Below are 18,873 nucleotides of genomic sequence, written 5' to 3'. Positions count from 1 at the left end.
ACACGCCAAGGCCCGGGACACTAAAACTTGGGAGTTAAAAGTTCAATTTAAAAATCCTTAATTTAAATTTCAAAATCTTAAATTAAATAAAAAAATCATAAATTTCAAAGGTCTCCTCATGCTTTTGCCAACTCCAGGCTGTGCCATTCAGACACTATATGGTCTCCTCATGCTTCAGCCAACCCTCGGCTGTGTCATTCAGCCGATATATGGTTTACTGATGCTGCTGGGCCTTGGTCTGGGAATAAAAATTTGCTATGGTAGCACTAGTTACCCAAAATCTTCAGTTTAAATTTCAGAATTCATATTTTAATCTTAGGGATTGTGAAGCCCAAGTGTCTACTCATGCTGCTGGCAACTCCTGGCTGTGCCATTCAGACACTATATGATCTCCTAATGCTTCAGTCAACTCCAGGCTGCGTCATTGAGGCAATATATGGTTTACTGATGCTGCTGGGCCTGGGTCTGGGAAGAAACATTTTGTTATGGTAGCACTAGCTACCCTAAATCTTCAATTTACATTTCAAAATTTGTCTTTTAATCTTAGGGATTGTGAAGCCCTAGTGTCTTCTCGTGCTGCTGCCAACTCCAGGCTGTGCCATTCAGCCAATATATGGTTTACTGATGTTGCTGGGCCTAGGTCTGGGAATAAAAATGTTGTTATGGTAGCACTAGCTTCCCTAAATCTTTAATTTAAATTTCAAAATTCATCTTTTAATCTTAGGGATTGTGAAGCCCTAGTGTCTACTCATGCTGCTGCCAGCTCCGGGCTGTGTCAATCAGACACTTTATGGTCTCCTCATGCTGCCAACACCTCCACGCTATGTCATTCAGCCACTATATGGTCTACTCATGCTGCCAAGACCTCCAAGCTGTGTCATTCAGCCACTATATGGTCTCCTCATGCTTCAGCCTCATCCAAGCTGTGTCATTCAGCCACTATATGGTCTCCTCATGCTGCCAACACCTCCACGATGTGTCATTAAGCCACTATATGGTCTCTTCATGCTGCCAAAACCTCCACACTGTTTCATTCAGCCACTATATGGTATCGTCATGCTGCCAAGACCTCCTCACTGTGTCATTCAGCCACTATGTGGTCTCTTCATGCTTCAGCCTTATCCAAGCTGTGTCATTCAGCAACTATGTTCTCCTCATGCTGCCAACACCTCCACGCTGTGTCATTCAGCCACTATGTGGTCTCCTCATGTTGCAAAAACCTCCATGTTGTGTCATTCAGCCACTATATGGTCTCCTCATACTGATGCCACCTCCAGGCTCTGTCATTGTGCTGCTCTGCGGCAGTGATTCTAAAACTATGCCTGTAATCTGCATGTTATTCTGAATAACAGTATTATTTCACTACCCCAGCACACTCCATATGCGTGTTAGAACACAGCAAAGTGTTCTAAACCCCTATTGAGGCTCTCTGGAGGCCAGAAATAGCTGTTTTTAATATAGATTTGCCACCAATAAATTTGGATCGGACCAAATTTTTTCGGAAAATTTGACAAATCGGTCGAATCAAATTTTTCAAAAGTTCGCTCATCTCTAGTGGGGAGATTAAAAAGAAAAAATGCAACATTGCAAATTTTGGAGGGCTTTGTTTTTATGCAGTGCACTTCACAGAAAAAATAACATGTTCTGTTTATTCTGAGGGTTAATACGATTAAAATGATACCCATGTTTGCACACTTTTTCTATTATTGTACTACTTAAATCAAACTTTATTTAACTCTGTATTGATCATGGCATCTAAAGAGTTAATGGTGGACATCAGTGCAATTGTTTCTGTCTGCCATTACCGGTGGGTCCCTGGCTGCTGATAGCAGCTGGAACTTGCCTTACATGATGCAAACACCCCTCCGGTGCTTGCATCATGTACAGGACGTAACTGAATGTCCTGGTTGCGCTAAATACTAGGACATCAGGACGTACAGTACATTTATGTCCGTTTTCCTTAAGTGGGTTAACAATGACCGCCATTATGTGACAATAACAGAGATATCACAATGAATTTCCCTAACGCTGATATAAACAGCCTCAGGGAAGCATGCAACAGGTGTTACATTTTAGTGCTGCTTTGTAGTGAAGGGAAAAAGGCAACATAAAAGCAAGTAGCATTGTATTCATATTGTACAAACTGTTTTTACAACAATAATTGTATATAAGAAGTTTATTATAACAGTTATAGTTATATAATGCAGGTTTTGTGTGTGAAGTGCAGCAGTTGTAAACCCCATGTAGGAGGAAGGCCATACAGTGTCCTTCATCTGGCTTATGTTTTGTTATGTTATGTTGTGTCCATGTGCAGTAGATTATATTTCTTTTTAACTAATCGAACAGATAGAAATCCAGACCACATTTACATCCTCACATGACCCCTGATCCTTATCTAATGATTCAAACTGCTCAGTTGTAGATTGGATGACATTGATGTAACCTTGACAACAATCAATAGCAACATAATGAGTATATGGAAGCATGTTGTACGGGCTGTTATACATACTGTTCATGTGCAAAAGGATCTATTTATTATTTTATTTCTTTCCTCCTTTAATCATCTCAGGGGGAACAATTTCTTTTCCAGTATCAGAGTACTGCTAATTCTACATACTGTGCAGACCAATACAGGTGGGATTATTTATTTATTGATTATCTTCACATAATTACACTTCATGGTTCTGAAAGAATATTTCTATTATTTATTATTATTTAATATTACTATTATTATTTATTATTTTATAGAATTTTACAGATAGCTTAGTTTTATTAAGACAAACGGATGTCCAGCGCAGCAGGATAAAGAACGAATTATTTATTGCAGATAAAAACTTGCCCAAGAAAAGATGGTTGGACTATAGTTGTGACTGGGCGGTTAACATGGTTATAATCTATTCTGGAAAAATCAGAAAGGAGGAAGAGTTTGCCTTTGTGTAAAGTCCAGTCTAAAGGCCACACTGGTGGAAGATATATGTGAGGGAAATAATAATGTGCAATCATTATGGGTAGAAATATATGAAGATAAAAATGATTAAATATTCATAGAGGTTTGCTTTAAGCTGCCGAATATAATGAAAGCGGCAGAAAATTAATTATTGAGGAAAAAAAAAACAAGTCAGCAAACACCCTATGTGGTTATTATTAGTGTTGCTCGCGAATATTCGCAATTCGAATATTATTCGCGAATATCGCATATTCGCGAATTCGCGAATTTCGCGAATATAGCGCTATATATTCGTAATTACGAATATTGTTTTTTTTTTTTGTTTTGTTTTGTTTTTTTCTTCACAGTACACATCACAGTGATCACCCCTCTCTGCTTCCAGCTTGTGTGGTGTAAAGAAGGCTCTAATACTACTGTGTGAGACTGGCGTGCGAAAATTCGCATATGCGAAAATTAGCATATGCGAATTTCCGTATACGCGAATTTTACCTTATGCTAATTTTGTATATGCTAATTTTCACACCTGTAAATTTTAGCATACGTGAATTTTCGCATATGCGAAAATAAAACGAGGATATAACGAATATGCGAATATTCGCGAATATATGACGAATATTCGTCCATATATTCGCGAATATTCGCGAATTCGAATATGGCCTATGCCGCTCAACACTAGTTATTATGAGAGACTTTAACTATTCAGATGTAAACTGGGAAACTGAGACATGTGAAGAAACAAGTTTCTGGCTACAACTAAGGATAATTATATGTCCAAAATGGTGCAGGACCAAACCAGAGGGGTCGCCTTACTGGAGTTAATACTAACCGACAGAGCTGACAAAATAACTATAATCTACCTTTTTTGGGAGTTCAACAGGAGCTGTAGTTGGCAGTTGAGAGGACAGCAGGCAGAAGTTGTTGTAATGTAGAAAAAAGCGAGAGACTGCAATCGGCGCCTTGTGTATTATCCCAAGCAAAGAGGTGAAAACAGCACAGGGTGAATAAAACCCCTCACAAGTGACCCCTCACCTTACATAAGATAAAAACATGCCTATAATCCCAAAATAAAGGGGTACTGCTGTGCCGGAAGGTCACAGGAATCAGAGGTGCCTGTACTAGGGTAGTATGCAGAAGGAGAATAAAAGAAGACCTTCGGAACCCAGGCCCCTGCCAACTCTTAACATCAAACTAGATAGAGACCGTAGTCAGGGCCGTCTTCAATGTTGGGCAAAAGGGGCAGCTGCCCTGGGCCCTGTCAAACCTGGGGGCCCAAAGCTGCTAACCCTTTAGCCCCACGCTAAAGCAGCTAGCCTCCGCCGCTGGTCCATCCAGGAACCCCCCCCCCCCCCGGACGCGAAGTCACAGGCCCGCCCTATCACACTGTCGTAGACACGGAGCACTCTATTATCTCCAGCAGCAGCCCCCCTCGGACGCAGAGCACTCCATTATCTTCAGCAGTGGTCCCCCCAGTCCCACAGTGTAAGCAAATATTCCCCCCCCCCCCCAACCCCGCACAGTCCCAGTGTAAGCAGTGTGTAAACATTCCCCCCACCCCCGCGCTACAGTCTTAACAGCGTGCACAATACCTAAATCCTCATCCAAACCCCCTCCTACTCCCTGCACTGTGTTAGCGGCTCACAGTAAACACTGTCCCGCCGCCTCCTACAGTTCCGTCCCGCTCTTGTGTTTCCACACGCAAGGCTTCCTCCAGGAACTCGGCAAGACAGCTCCCTGTATGTGAGTTGTTGGGGGGGAATTAAATGTGTAAATATATATATATATAAATATATATATATACACCAGTGTTTCCCAGGGTGCCTCCAGCAGTTGCAAAACTGCAATTGGGCATGCTGGAAGTTGTAGTTTTGCAACACCTGGAGGCACCCTGGTTGGGAAGCACAGATATATATATATATATATATATATATATATATATATATATACCGTACATGTGTGATAAATATCTCAGCATCTTCAGTCAAGGTATGTGTGATTGCAGTGTTAGTCAAGGTATGGCAGTATTGTTGTGTTCAGTCATGGTGGTGTTATTCAGTCACTGTAAATTTGGTATTGTAACTGTTTTGGTATGGCAGTGTTATTCAGTCACAGTATGGTGGTATGGTTATGTTCCGGTATGGCGTTTTTATTCAGTCACAGTATGGTGGTATTGTTCTGGTATGGCAGTGTTATTCAGTCACAGTATGGTGGTATGTTTATGTTCTGGTATGGCGTTTTTATTCAGTCACATTATGGTGGTATTGTTCTGGTATGGCAGTGTTATTTAGTCATGGTATGGGGTATTGTTCTGTTCTGGTATGGCATTGTTATTCAGTCACAGTATGGGGGCATTGTTCTTTTCTAGTATGGTAGTGTTATTCAATCACAGTATGGTAACATTTTTCTTTTCTGGTATGGCGGTGTTATTCAGTCACGGTATGGGGGTATTGTTCTGTTCTGGTATGGCGGTGTTATTCAGTCACAGTATGGCAAAATTGCTTGCAAAATTAAAGACGGCCCTGACCATAGTGTTATTTACAAAAGTCCATAGCAGGACAATTTTTAATAATGCATTTTGAGGGGAAACTCCCTTTTCTTCAGATCAGTATACAGGTAAATAGCAGGGTGGTAACATAAATATTCACAAAAAACTAAACCAAATACCATGGAAGGAGCCTCCAGTAAATGTACAGCTGCACATAAACATGTTAAATACAAGTATTAATGGAAAAATGTATCAATAACATAATAACTGCATGATATAACTTAGAGATGGGTATACAGAATCATAGTATGCAGTAAATAACAGCACCGAAATACATTACAGTAGACAGAAAAAACAGAAGTCCATTGTAGTAAACAGAAGGGCCCGTTCCAGATCATGTGTAGAATCCAAGGACACGTTGCTAGTGTGCAGAGGGCACATGATCCAGCTGGGCCAATCCAGCGCATGGAGGCAAAGCATGCTAACATCCTTGGCGCATCTCTATGTACAGGACACATTGCTATAGGAGCAGCAGTCACATGTTTTGTGTAGACCAATAGGGCAAGCAAACATGGGAAAAATATCCTGAGTCTGCAAAAAGGGAACGGTAAGCCTGGTCTGTGTGCTAGGTAGATGCGGGCACAGAGAAAAAATTGCACTGGGGGCATAAATTCATAAATACATAAAGTTTACCCAAGGTAACAGAGTAATAGTGGACAAGTATGGTAAGTATACAGAGGAGGGTGGAAGTCGGAGGGCACAAAGGATATGGCTAAAAACTAAAGAAATGGGAAGAAAAAAGGAGACTGAAAAAGGGGGAAATCGAAGAGCGAGTGACTTATACAAGGAACCATAAAATTGTGATGTAGACTGACAAAGCACTAGAATAAATGAATGAATGAATAAATAATCAAGTAATTGGCAAAATAAATAATAATGGAATGAATAGTTTGCTAAATATATATATATATATATATATATATATATATATATATCACTAAAAATGATACTGCTATAACACCACCTACACTAGAGAGAATAAGCAGATTAAGGCTATCTTACTATTTATAAATATTGGACAACTCTGCCTAGGGACCCATTCCTTTGTGATATCTCTCTTTAGAAACTCACGGTAACATTCAGAGTAGGCAGAACCGTGTGTAATATTGTAGCCCCCAGTAGATTGAGGGCCAATACAACTGTTAATTCCAATTTTCTGGTTTGTGTGGGCTGTATCACGTGGGGTTTATCTAGATGCAAAAGCATCAAGAATCGCTGTGAACAATTTGTTTCCAACAAGACCGGTGAAAGGTTTGAGATTACAAAATACAGCTGTATTTTTGTTATTTCAATTAAATGTATTCCTAAAGAAAAACCCCAAAGATTCAGTACTCTGAGAAAAAGAGAAAACTACTGGGTATACAGGTTACAGACGCTCATGCCTTCATGTTTAAATGAACTGATTGAATGCTCACTGTAACCTACTTACTGCCCAGTCATATCATTCACTGTATGTCTATCCTTTTTATCCTTCTTATTTCATACATATGCATTAAGTTATACCTATCTTTTATACCCTTTATCTTAATTCCACATCCATTTTATATATGTGTAATGTACACACACACATACAGTACAGACCAAAAGTTTGGACACACCCTCTCATTCAAAGAGTTTTCTTTATTTTCATGACTATGAAAATTGTAGATTCACACTGAAGGCATCAAAACTATGAATTAACACATGTGGAATTATAGACATAACAAAAAAGTGTGAAACGACTGAAAATATGTCATATTCTAGGTTCTTCAAAGTAGCCACCTTTTGCTTTGATTACTGCTTTGCACGCTCTTGGCATTCTGTTAATGAGCTTCAAGAGGTAGTCACCTGAAATGGTCTTCCAACAGTCTTGAAGGAGTTCCCAGAGATGCTTAGCACTTGTTGGCACTTTTGCCTTCATTGGGTTCAGGTCTGGTGACTGTGGAGGCCAAGTCATCTGGCTCAGCACCCCATCACTCTCCTTCTTGGTCAAATAGCCCTTACACAGCCTGGAGGTGTGTTTGGGGTCATTGTCCTGTTGAAAAATAAATGATGGTCCAACTAAACGCAAACCGGATGGAATAGCATACCGCTGCAAGATGCTGTGGTAGCCATGCTGGTTCAGTATGCCTTCAATTTTGAATAAATCCCCAACAGTGTCACCAGCAAAGCACCCCCACACCATCACACCTCCTCCTCCATGCTTCACTGTGGGAACGAGGCATGTAGAGTCCATCCGTTCACCTTTTCTACGTCGCACAAAAACACTGTGGTTGGAACCAAAGATCTCAAATTTGGACTCATCAGACCAAAGCACAGATTTTCACTGGTCTAATGTCCATTCCTTGTGTTCTTTAGCCCAAACAAGTCTCTTCTGCTTGTTGCCTGTCCTTAGCAGTGGTTTCCTAGCAGATATTCTACCATGAAGGCCTGATTCACACAGTCTCCTCATAACAGTTGCCCTAGAGATGTGTCTGCTGCTAGAACTCTGTGTGGCATTGGCCTGCTCTCTAATCTGAGCTGCTGTGAACCTGCGATTTCTGAGGCTGGTGACTCGGATGAACTTATCCTCCGCAGCAGAGGTGACTCTTGGTCTTCCTTTCCTGGGGCGGTCCGCATGTGAGCCAGTTTCTTTGTAGCTCTTGATGGTTTTTGTGACTGCACTTGGGGACACTTTCCACATAGAATATTACATATTTTCAGTTGTTTCACCCTTTTTTGTTATGTCTATAATTCCACATGTGTTAATTCATAGTTTTGATGCCTTCAGTGTGAATCTACATTTCTCAGTCATGAAAATAAAGAAAACTCTTTGAATGAGAAGGTGTGCCCAAGCTTTTGGTCTGTACTGTATGTATATATATATATATATATATATATATATATATATATATATACTCATTTGTACACCTACATGTGTCTCCATTCGTGTTACCTGTCATCCATATAATTATGTTTCCACGTATTACTTTCACCCGCTCTATTTTATATGTTCCCTAGCTTTTGATTTTATTTCTGTTATATCAGTATAATTTTTTGTGTTTTTTATATATTGAGCAAACTCTTAATTCCGTTATCTTTTCTTTTGTCAATTATTTAATTATGTATTTATTCATTCTAGTACTTTGTCACTCTACATCACATTTTTATGGCCCCTTGTATAAGTCACTCGCTCTTTGATTCCCCCCTTTTTCATTCTCCTTTTTATTCCCATTTCATTTGTTTTTAGCCATATCCTGTGTGCCCTCCAACTTCCACCTTCATCTGTATACTTACCGTACTTGTCCAATATTACACTGTTTACTTGGACAAACTTTATGTGCCCAAGTGCAATATATGTTTCCTCCGTGCCCACATGGACCTGCTTTACGGTTGCCTTTTTGCAGACTAAGATAATTATTCTGTGTTTACTTGGGCTGCTCCTATAGCAATGCGTCCTGTACATAGAGATATACCACAGATGTTAGCATGCTTTGCCTCCATGTACTGGATTGGCCTGGCTGGATCATGTGCTCCCCTCACCCTAACAACACGTCCTTGGGCTCTACATGTGAGCAACCGGGAACAGAGCGCTTCTGTTCAATACAAAGCACTTCCGGTCTTCCGGCATACTGTAATGTATTTTGGAGCTTTTATTTACTGCATACTATTATTCTGCAATTATTATATTGAAATATTTTTCCATTAATACTTGTATTTAACATGTTTATGTGCAGATAAACATTTTCTAGAGGCTCCTCCCACTGTGTTTGGCACAGTTTTTTTTTTTTATTCTTTATGTTACCACCATGCCTCATACCTGTATACTGATCTGAAGAAGAGGGAGTTTCCCCTTGGAATGCGTCATCTGCTACTTTGTTTTTTTTATATGCTTAATAAAAACAGTCCTCTTATGGACTTTTGAAAAGAACACTACGGTCTCCATCCAGTTTGGTATTAAGAGTTGGCAGCTCCTGGGCTCCAAAGGTCTTCTTTTATACTCCTTCATCAGGCAGAGGTGGACTGGTGGGAGTTGTTGTAATGGCTAGTATACATAACAGCAGTCAGTGATGGATTGGGGAAGTAGTAGTAGACAGCAGGCAGCAGGCAGTGGTTGACTGGTGGGAGTGAGAGGACAGGACAGCAAGGGTGCTGGTAGTATTATCTTATTAGTGGTACAGTATCTGGCACATGAGTTTTAAATTCCTCACTCATCTATGCCTGATTTAGTTTAACAATTATGAGTTTTTCCACTTTTCTGACAGACAATCTGGCTTCCATAGGATTGACAATGGTGCCTTCCACGATAAGCACTCTCTTATACTACAATAAAGAATTCACAAAAAAGAGCACTCATGGCAAACTGGGCAAGTTCTGGCCAATGGTCTATTCTGGTAACAAGGGGGTCTATGGGTCTGGGCTCATGGTGTCTGTCACATTTCCACAACTTCCCCATTTTAAAATGACTGCTGAGTCCTTTTGCATTAATGGAAGTAATACAGAGAATACATAGTACCCACAGAGTAATATAGAAAAGAACAGAAGGCAAAAGGCAGAGAAGAAACAAAAAAAAAAAAAAGAACCATATGCAAAGTAGTACCTTGAACCATAAACATTGTATCTGAGAGGCAAGTGTATGCACAGATTATAAACAGTAGGTACATTTTTATTTTCTGTTTTTTGTTTCCAAACCTAATAATAGAAGTAATGTAGCAGGAGGATAGTTGCGGGAGTCCCTGGCGGGGGTTGGCCCAATAATACGACTTGCGGGAGCGCCACTGCACTGAAAAACCGTTTTATTATCCAAAGTGCAGGTTGTACAGAGGCAAAAAAAGGTTTTCACAATTGTCTTGGTAGGCTGGACAACATGTTTCAAGAGAGGTTTCCTCTCTTCGTCAAGTCCGCTATAATAGGGCATATGGAATGCTTTTATACAGTAGTGGGGTTGGACAATTTTGGCGGGCTTGTGAGGTCACTGGGGGCTGGTCTGTGACTTCAGCCTCCGTGACCTCTATCGGTGGGTTTTACTGTAATTGTGTTATGTGTATCTATAACATTAAAGATTTTTGCCCATGGACATCAATAGGCAATAATGGTTTATGGCTAAGTCTGCTGAAGACCATTTTAAGCTAAGCAAATTGGGCTTGGCTAGGTTGTGGATGGGAGCCAGGCTGGGTTCGGGGATTGAAGCATCATTGGTGTAACTTTTATTGGTGATGACAGCTGGGGTCAATAGGTTAAGTGATTTGGGGAAGTTATTAATGTAATTTGTGGTTTGGGTGATTGAGTTTGTGGTTGTGTGTAATAGATACACATAACAAAATTACAGTAAACCCACCCATAGAGGTCCCGGAGGCTGACATCCCAGACCAGCCACCAGTGACCTCACAAGCCCGCCAAAATTTGAAAAATTGTCCAAAGCCACTACAGTATAAATGCCATTCCATACACCCTATGATAGTGGACCTGACGAAGAGAGGAATCCCCTCTCAAAACGCATTGTCCAGCCTACAAAAACAATTGTGAAAACCTTTTTTTTTGCCTCTGTACAACCCACACTTTGGTGAATAAAACAGTTTTCCACAAATCAATTGCCTGCACAGAGCGCCGTCTCTCTGTTTTTTCTCATCCCCCTGCTACAATAGAAGTAATATAACACGCATGTAACCATAAAAAAGTATGCTGGAATGAAGAAAAAAGTCAAGTCCTGAGGTATACCAAAGGGATCAGCAAGGTACACTGGAGGCTACCCCGAGGCCCCGAGAGGGATCAAACATAAACAAACAACTAGACACACATCCATACATACATTCCGGTATCCCCACCCTCACCCCAGCCCAGACACCGACCAAGCAGTGAATTCCCCTGGCGACCTACTGAGATAGTCCAACTGGCCGATCAGCCGACTCTGCTAACAACAACCAAGGGGTCCACACCATATAAAACTTCTTAGGGCACTTACGACTAACATAAAGGGCCTGATACAATGGAACATATTTGTTCACCAAGGCTATCCAACGAGACAGCGGAGGGGTGGACGTATCCTTCCAAGTCATAACTACCACCTTGCGGGAAAAAAACAGCAGGGAATGAATCAACAGCCATCTATGAGCACTAAAGATCAAGTTACCCCCCATAGACACACTGCAGGGCTAAATACAGAGGGAAAATCCAAATGAACACCCAAGAAACCCATCACCTCCCTCCATAAGGCTGCAATAACAGGACAATCCCATACTGCAGGCAGAAAGGTACCAACTTTAAGGGAACATCGAAAACAAAAGGTCAGAGGGAGACAATCCAAAACGCTTAAGCTTAGCAGGGGTATAGTACAACCTCAGAACGTATCTAGATTGGAACAACATATCCCTGCTACTGACAGTAGCATAGTATGAGCCCTCCACTTCCTTCCACTGACTCTCCGACAATTCCAGGATATCAGCTACCCATTTAGAAAAGGCCAAGGAAAAGGGACAGGGCCCCAAAGACTGGAGAAGGGCATAGGACTAGGTGAGAGGTTTAGAGAGATCTGTGGTGCCCAAGAGAAGCTCCACCTCAGAAAAAGCTGGGGTAAACATCAGGGAGCCAAACTGCACCTGAACCGCATGCCGAAGCTGAAAATACTTAAACATAGCAGATTCGGGGATGCCATAGCACTCCCTCATCTCCTCAAAGGACAGGAAAACCTGATCCTCCTGGAACAAGTGGGTCACAAATTTAACTTGTGGAAATTTACTCGACACCACGGACCAAACTTTAGCCACAGTTAACAGAGGAGTAGGGAAGGAGGAGCCAGGGTGATACCTGTAGAGTGTATTGGTCAGGGCTTCATATGATCCCATAAGCGCACCAGCCAGGGCTGTCGCAGAGTTCGACAGATCCAGGTCGATCCACCATGCTGCATAAACCAACTGAGAGGCAAGAAATTAGTTATACACATCAGGGGCAGCTAAGCCACCTCCCGCTTGGGGGCCTGGAGCAGGGCCCGACCGAGTCTGGGAGGTTTTCCCTGCTAATAGAAGGATCCCAGAGCATTGCATAGCATGTTAAAATACCTCCTGGGGGGAATGACGGGGGACAGGTGAAATAGATATAGAAGCTTAGGGAGGTAAATCATTTTAAAGATATTGATCCTGCCTGCCAGGGAGAGGGGGAGGGTAGACCATGCGAGCAGTCGCTCCACAGTGGAGTGCAGTAATGGGTACAAGTTAAGAGGCATATAGTCTAGCAGGGACAGAGTAACCTCCACTCCCATATACCAAAAAAGAGGAACCCCCTGCACCTCAGCCGGAAGAGAGGGCAGCAGGGGGACCCCAGAGGAAAGCGCCATCATTGAGGACTTATCCCAGTTAACCTGCAGGCCCGAGATTAAAACAAAGCGGGTAAGCAAGTCCATAAGGGACAGTAAGGAGCCCTCAGCATCTGCCATACACACCAGAGTATCATCTGCATAGGGGGAAACCTTTTCCACAATAGACCCACTGGGAATGCCACATATATCCGGGTCCCTCCGTATGGCCGCCACCAACGGCTCTATCGCAAGAGCAAATAAGAAGGGAGAAAGCGGGCACCCCTGTCTTGTTCCCCGACCCAGGGAGAATGGAGCCAAAATGTCCAATTTAGTACGGATCTGGGCCCTTGGCTTATCATACAGCAGGCGAACCCAGGTAACAAAGCGGGGGCCGAACCCAAACGACCCCAATACCTCCCAGAGATAGGGCCACAAAACTGAATCAAAGGCTTTATAGATATCCAGACTCACCACCACACCCGTGGGAAAGCCCCCATCCACCGCCGCTATGTTAAGCTGCAAACATTTCAAATTGACATCTGTAGCCCTACCTGGCATAAACCCTGTTTGGTCAGGATGAATCATAGCACCGACAATGCCATACAATCAGGTAGCCAGAACTCTAGCCATAATTTTAATATCGACATTCAGAAGGGAAATAGGTCTATAGGAGCCAGGGAGCACTGGATCCTCCCCAGGTTTAGGAAGCACAACGATGAGCGCCTCCCTCATAGAATCTGGAAGGGCATCAGCATCGGCTATGGAGTGAAACAATTTACATAGAATAGGGGCCAGGCACTCCTCATTCATCCTGTACCAATCACCCACCATCCCATCTAAACCCAGAGTCTTCCCCCGAGGAAGATCCCTAATAGCCTGAGCTACCTCCTCCACAGTAAAGGGGGCATCCAATGCCTCCGCCTGAGCCCGCGTAAGCGAGGGGAGAGCCAAGTCCTGGAAGAAGGAGAGAATCTCCCCCGACAGGGCACATAAGGGGCAGCATTTAAGGAGGAATTAAATTCCTGGAAGACTGCATTTATCTCAGAAGGAGCTGTAACTACCACCCCATCACGTCCCATAATGCAAGGAATATAGACCGTCGGACGGGTGGCCCTAGCCAAATAGGCAAACAATTTACCATTCTTATCACCGAATTCGAACAGGGCAGCCTCCCTATCTGCTAACTTCAATTAGACCCTGTCTTTCTGAACAACTAATAAGGATCTCTGAGCCTTAGCCCACTCCCTCTCATTCTCGGGTGACGGATTCCTAAAATACCCAGCCTCCAGAACCCCCACCTTCTGTAAGAGTGTAACCTCCATGACCGACCTAGGTCTCCGCTGACCGGCGACCCCGGCAATAAAAGCACACCTGATCGTGGCCTTGTACGGGTCCCACTGAACCAAAGCATCTGGATAGTCAGTATTGTGTTCCCAGTAGTCAGTATGAGCCACCCCCAAAGCCTTCACTACCACCTCCGCCTGTAAACAGCCAGGGTGCATGCGCCATATACAGGAAGGGGGACAGGGCCAAGGTGCAGAACTACCAACAGGGCAGATCCCCCTAGAGGTGTAGGAAACGTCTCTTACCACCGGAAGAAGATCCTCGGACGCCAAAGCCAGATCTATGCAAGAAAACGACCTATGGCACGCAGAGTAAAAGAAGAATGAGGACCCAGTGTTTTTCCGCCTCCAGAGGTCAGTCAAGCCCAAGGCCAGCCGCCAGGTATTGAACGCAGAAGAGCCATGGTCAACAGCCGTGGTACAGTCAAGGACTGGATCAGGAACCACGTTGAAATCACCTACAAAGAGAACAGGGTCAGAGGGAAAAGAGAGCAGTTCGTTAGTAAGAAGCTCCAGCATGGAAACTTGGAAGGGAGGGGGCACATACACAGCAACAAGAACAAAAGAGGCAGACCCCAAAGAACAGTGCAAAAGAACATACCTCCCAAATTGATCACAGGCCACCTGAGAGACAACCAACGGCAGGGTTTTAGTAATTAGCACAGAGACCCCCCTAGCATAAGTGGAGTAGGTAGCATGATAACCCCTCGCAATCCAAGCCCGTTTAAGGGCCAGGATCTTCTGACCCGTAACGTGAGTCTCCTGCAGGCAGATAATGTGAGGATACTGATGCTTAACAAAATCAAGACAAAGGGCCCTCTTAAACTTGTAATTGAGCCCCCTGACATTCCAACTTACCACCTTTAAAGTCCCCATCTGGATAAAGTATTTATTTACATTTGATCACTAAGTGATCACTAAGACCCTAATTTTACCACCCATCAAATGATATCTAAAATATAACTTTTATTCCTTGCCATAAACATTAAAATTTAAAGTGGATTTGTCTCCAGTAGAGATTATAATCAGTGCATGATGCTACATACTATTGTATGTATGTCTGCATTGCTGTGGCTGCAGTCCACATGCAAGAATGCTGGGACTCCACTCTATATTAAAAACTGTCACACACTACCCCCCCAACGTTTCACCACAACCTGTGGTTTTATCAAGGGCTATGGGGTCAATGGCGTGTGTTTGAGCTCCGTTTGGGGTTTTATAACCTCCTATTTAGTGATGTCATCAAAGGAAATGATCTCACAAGCAAATAGACCCATATCATTGGTATTTTCCATGATTGACTCCTGAGGAAGCCAATCCCCTCTTCTCACATCATAGCATCCAGTCATTCAATTCATTATGACATCATGATGGATATTCATAGTCTCCAATCACTGCTTCAACCTTATCCTTACCTTTCTCATTGGCCAATCTACCGACTGCGTCTCTGTGCTAAGCTTCCTGCGCGAACTGATAGTATTTTCAGTGCTTTTCTTGCTTATTGCGCAGGCGTCCCTGCTTTGTTTACATACCTCTTGATTGGCTCCTTGGTGGTGACGTATATGCGCTAACAGCAGCTGCGCGTACTGTTAGTGTGTTATTCAGTTCTACAGCGCTTCTCTATTTTCACTGCGCAAGCGCCGCGTCTTTGTTTATCTTTGCTCTCATTGGTCGGCCGTATTATGACATATATGCGCAGGAATAGCTGCGCGTCCTGTTAGAGTATGAATCCCGGCTATATCCATACTTTTATACAGGATTTCAGTACTACGCTGCACAGTGTAAGTTTCACTGCCTACCATAATTATAGCCATCCTACAAGCAGGCTACACCGACTGTTAATATAAATGTACAATATTATATAAATATTGATCTTAAATGAGTTCTTAACACAGGTAAGTATGGTTATATATAAAAATACATTTTAATTTTTCAATGCTATGAGGCTATCTTCTTCTTTATGTTATTACTTATTAACTGATGTTTTTATAGGAAGTTACTATACTTCCTCTTGTTTATACATGCTTGTCTGAAAATATTGGTGAGATTCTCTTCCACATGTTATTCTTCTTGGACATCACTATTGGGGCTCACTATTGGCATTATTTATTCATATCTGATTCTAAATTTCTGCAGGCATTTAATCTAATTACAGAAATGCAGAGAAGGTTAAACCTTCATTCAAACCACTGGGACTTTTTGTTTTTAAGCGGTATATCCACCGTGCTTCTTCACGTAACAATTGATTATTCAAATTTCCACGTCTTGGTCCTAATTTGTAGTGTTTTACTCCCCAAAATCTCAGATTTAAGGGGTTCACAGAATGAAATTCTCTCATATGCCTTGAAATTGGTGTATCAGCACAAGTATTGATAGTGCTAATATGCTTGGATATGCGTCTGCGTAGCTCTTTCACCGTTTTGCCCACATATAATTTGGGACATGGACATTGGGCCACATAAACCACTCCCATTGTCCGACAATTTATAAAGTCCTTGATTACATAAATTTCATTATCAGCCGGATTGACAAATTGTTTTGTTCTAGGCATAAAACGGCAAAAATTACAAGATCCACATGAATAGGATCCCTTAATTGATGACTGCAACCATGATGTGCCTGACGTTTCCCGATAGAAGCTCTTCACCAGTTGTTCTTGGATATTACGTCCTCTCCGGTAAGTTATCGACGGACTCACATTTATTACTTCCCTCAGTTCTGGATCTGATGTTAATAACGGCCAGACTTTCCTCAAGATTCCTGTCACCTGCTGGTTATTCTGATCATAGGTGCCAATGCACCTTATGATTTTATCTCCAGTATTTTTCGGTTTGTCCTGTAAAAGGGTTTCTCTTGGAGTTGCCCTGGCCCTGGCATATGCTCTATGTAAAACTTTTTTCGGATATCCTCGTGATATAAATCTACGATACAAGAGATCACATTCCTCCTGGAAATCTTGACTATTAGTACAATTTCTTTTGGCCCTTAAATACTGGCCAATAGGTATGCCTCTTTTTAATGGTTGAGGATGGTAACTTTGCCAGTTTAAAAAATTGTTTGTTGAAGTTGGTTTCCGAAATATTTTGGTGTTAATGTGACCTGATAAATCAAAAGAAATAGTCAAATCAAAAAAATTAAGGTGTGTCTTGTGAATTTCTGAAGTGAAGTGCATTCCAATGTGATTTGTGTTAAGAGTTTGAACAAAAGATTTGAATTGATGTTCAGTGCCATCCCAAAAAATTAAAATATCATCAAAATTAACACCAAAATATTTCGGAAACCAACTTCAACAAACAATTTTTTAAACTGGCAAAGTTACCATCCTCAACCATTAAAAAGAGGCATACCTATTGGCCAGTATTTAAGGGCCAAAAGAAATTGTACTAATAGTCAAGATTTCCAGGAGGAATGTTATCTCTTGTATCGTAGATTTATATCACGAGGATATCCGAAAAAAGTTTTACATAGAGCATATGCCAGGGCCAGGGCAACTCCAAGAGAAACCCTTTTACAGGACAAACCGAAAAATACTGGAGATAAAATCATAAGGTGCATTGGCACCTATGATCAGAATAACCAGCAGGTGACAGGAATCTTGAGGAAATTCTGGCCGTTATTAACATCAGATCCAGAACTGAGGGAAGTAATAAATGTGAGTCCGTCGATAACTTACCGGAGAGGACGTAATATCCAAGAACAACTGGTGAAGAGCTTCTATCAGGAAACGTCAGGCACATCATGGTTGCAGACATCAATTAAAGGATCCTATTCATGTGGATCTTGTACTTTTTGCCGTTATATGCCTAGAACAAAACAATTTGTCAATCCGGCTGATAATGAAATTTATGTAATCAAGGACTTTATAAATTGTCGGACAATGGGAGTGGTTTATGTGGCCCAATGTCCATGTCCCAAATTATATGTGGGCAAAACGGTGCAAGAGCTACGCAGACGCATATCCAAGCATATTAGCACTATCAATACTTGTGCTGATACACCAATTTCAAGGCATATGAGAGAATTTCATTCTGTGAACCCCTTAAATCTGAGATTTTGGGGAGTAAAACACTACAAATTAGGACCAAGACGTGGAAATTTGAATAATCAATTGTTACGTGAAGAAGCACGGTGGATATACCGCTTAAAAACAAAAAGTCCCAGTGGTTTGAATGAAGGTTTTACCTTCTCTGCATTTCTGTAATTAGATTAAATGCCTGCAGAAATTTAGAATCAGATATGAATAAATAATGCCAATAGTGAGCCCCAATAGTGATGTCCAAGAAGAATAACATGTGGAAGAGAATCTCACCAATATTTTCAGACAAGCATGTATAAACAAGAGGAAGTATAGTAACTTCCTATAAAAACATCAGTTAATAAGTAATAACATAAAGAAGAAGATAGCCTCATAGCATTGAAAAATTAAAATGTATTTTTATATATAACCATACTTACCTGCGTTAAGAACTCATTTAAGATCAATATTTATATAATATTGTACATTTATATTAACAGTCGGTGTAGCCTGCTTGTAGGATGGCTATAATTATGGTAGGCAGTGAAACTTACACTGTGCAGCGTAGTACTGAAATCCTGTATAAAAGTATGGATATAGCCGGGATTCATACTCTAACAGGACGCGCAGCTATTCCTGCGCATATATGTCATAATACGGCCGACCAATGAGAGCAAAGATAAAAAAAGACGCTGCGCTTGCGCAGTGGAAATAGAGAAGCGCTGTAGAACTGAATAACACACTAACAGTACGCGCAGCTGCTGTTAGCGCATATAC

The 18,873-nt window shown here is 41.8% G+C and overlaps 1 long non-coding RNA gene across 1 annotated transcript in view; it reads right to left on the bottom strand.

Moving 5' to 3' along the window:
- LOC130309960 (uncharacterized) overlaps positions 1–18,873 on the bottom strand; it is an 89,234-nt gene that overhangs the window by 22,394 nt on the left and 47,967 nt on the right. The window contains exon 4 of the long non-coding RNA XR_008858534.1: positions 14,328–14,539. This is a non-coding gene — a long non-coding RNA (uncharacterized LOC130309960). The remainder of the gene's footprint in view (positions 1–14,327; positions 14,540–18,873) is intronic.

This window comes from Hyla sarda, chromosome 1, assembly GCF_029499605.1.
Source record: "Hyla sarda isolate aHylSar1 chromosome 1, aHylSar1.hap1, whole genome shotgun sequence".
Lineage (NCBI taxonomy): Eukaryota > Metazoa > Chordata > Amphibia > Anura > Hylidae > Hyla > Hyla sarda.
Note: the sequence above shows the minus strand (reverse complement) of the source record. Positions and strands in the feature narration are given on the sequence as shown.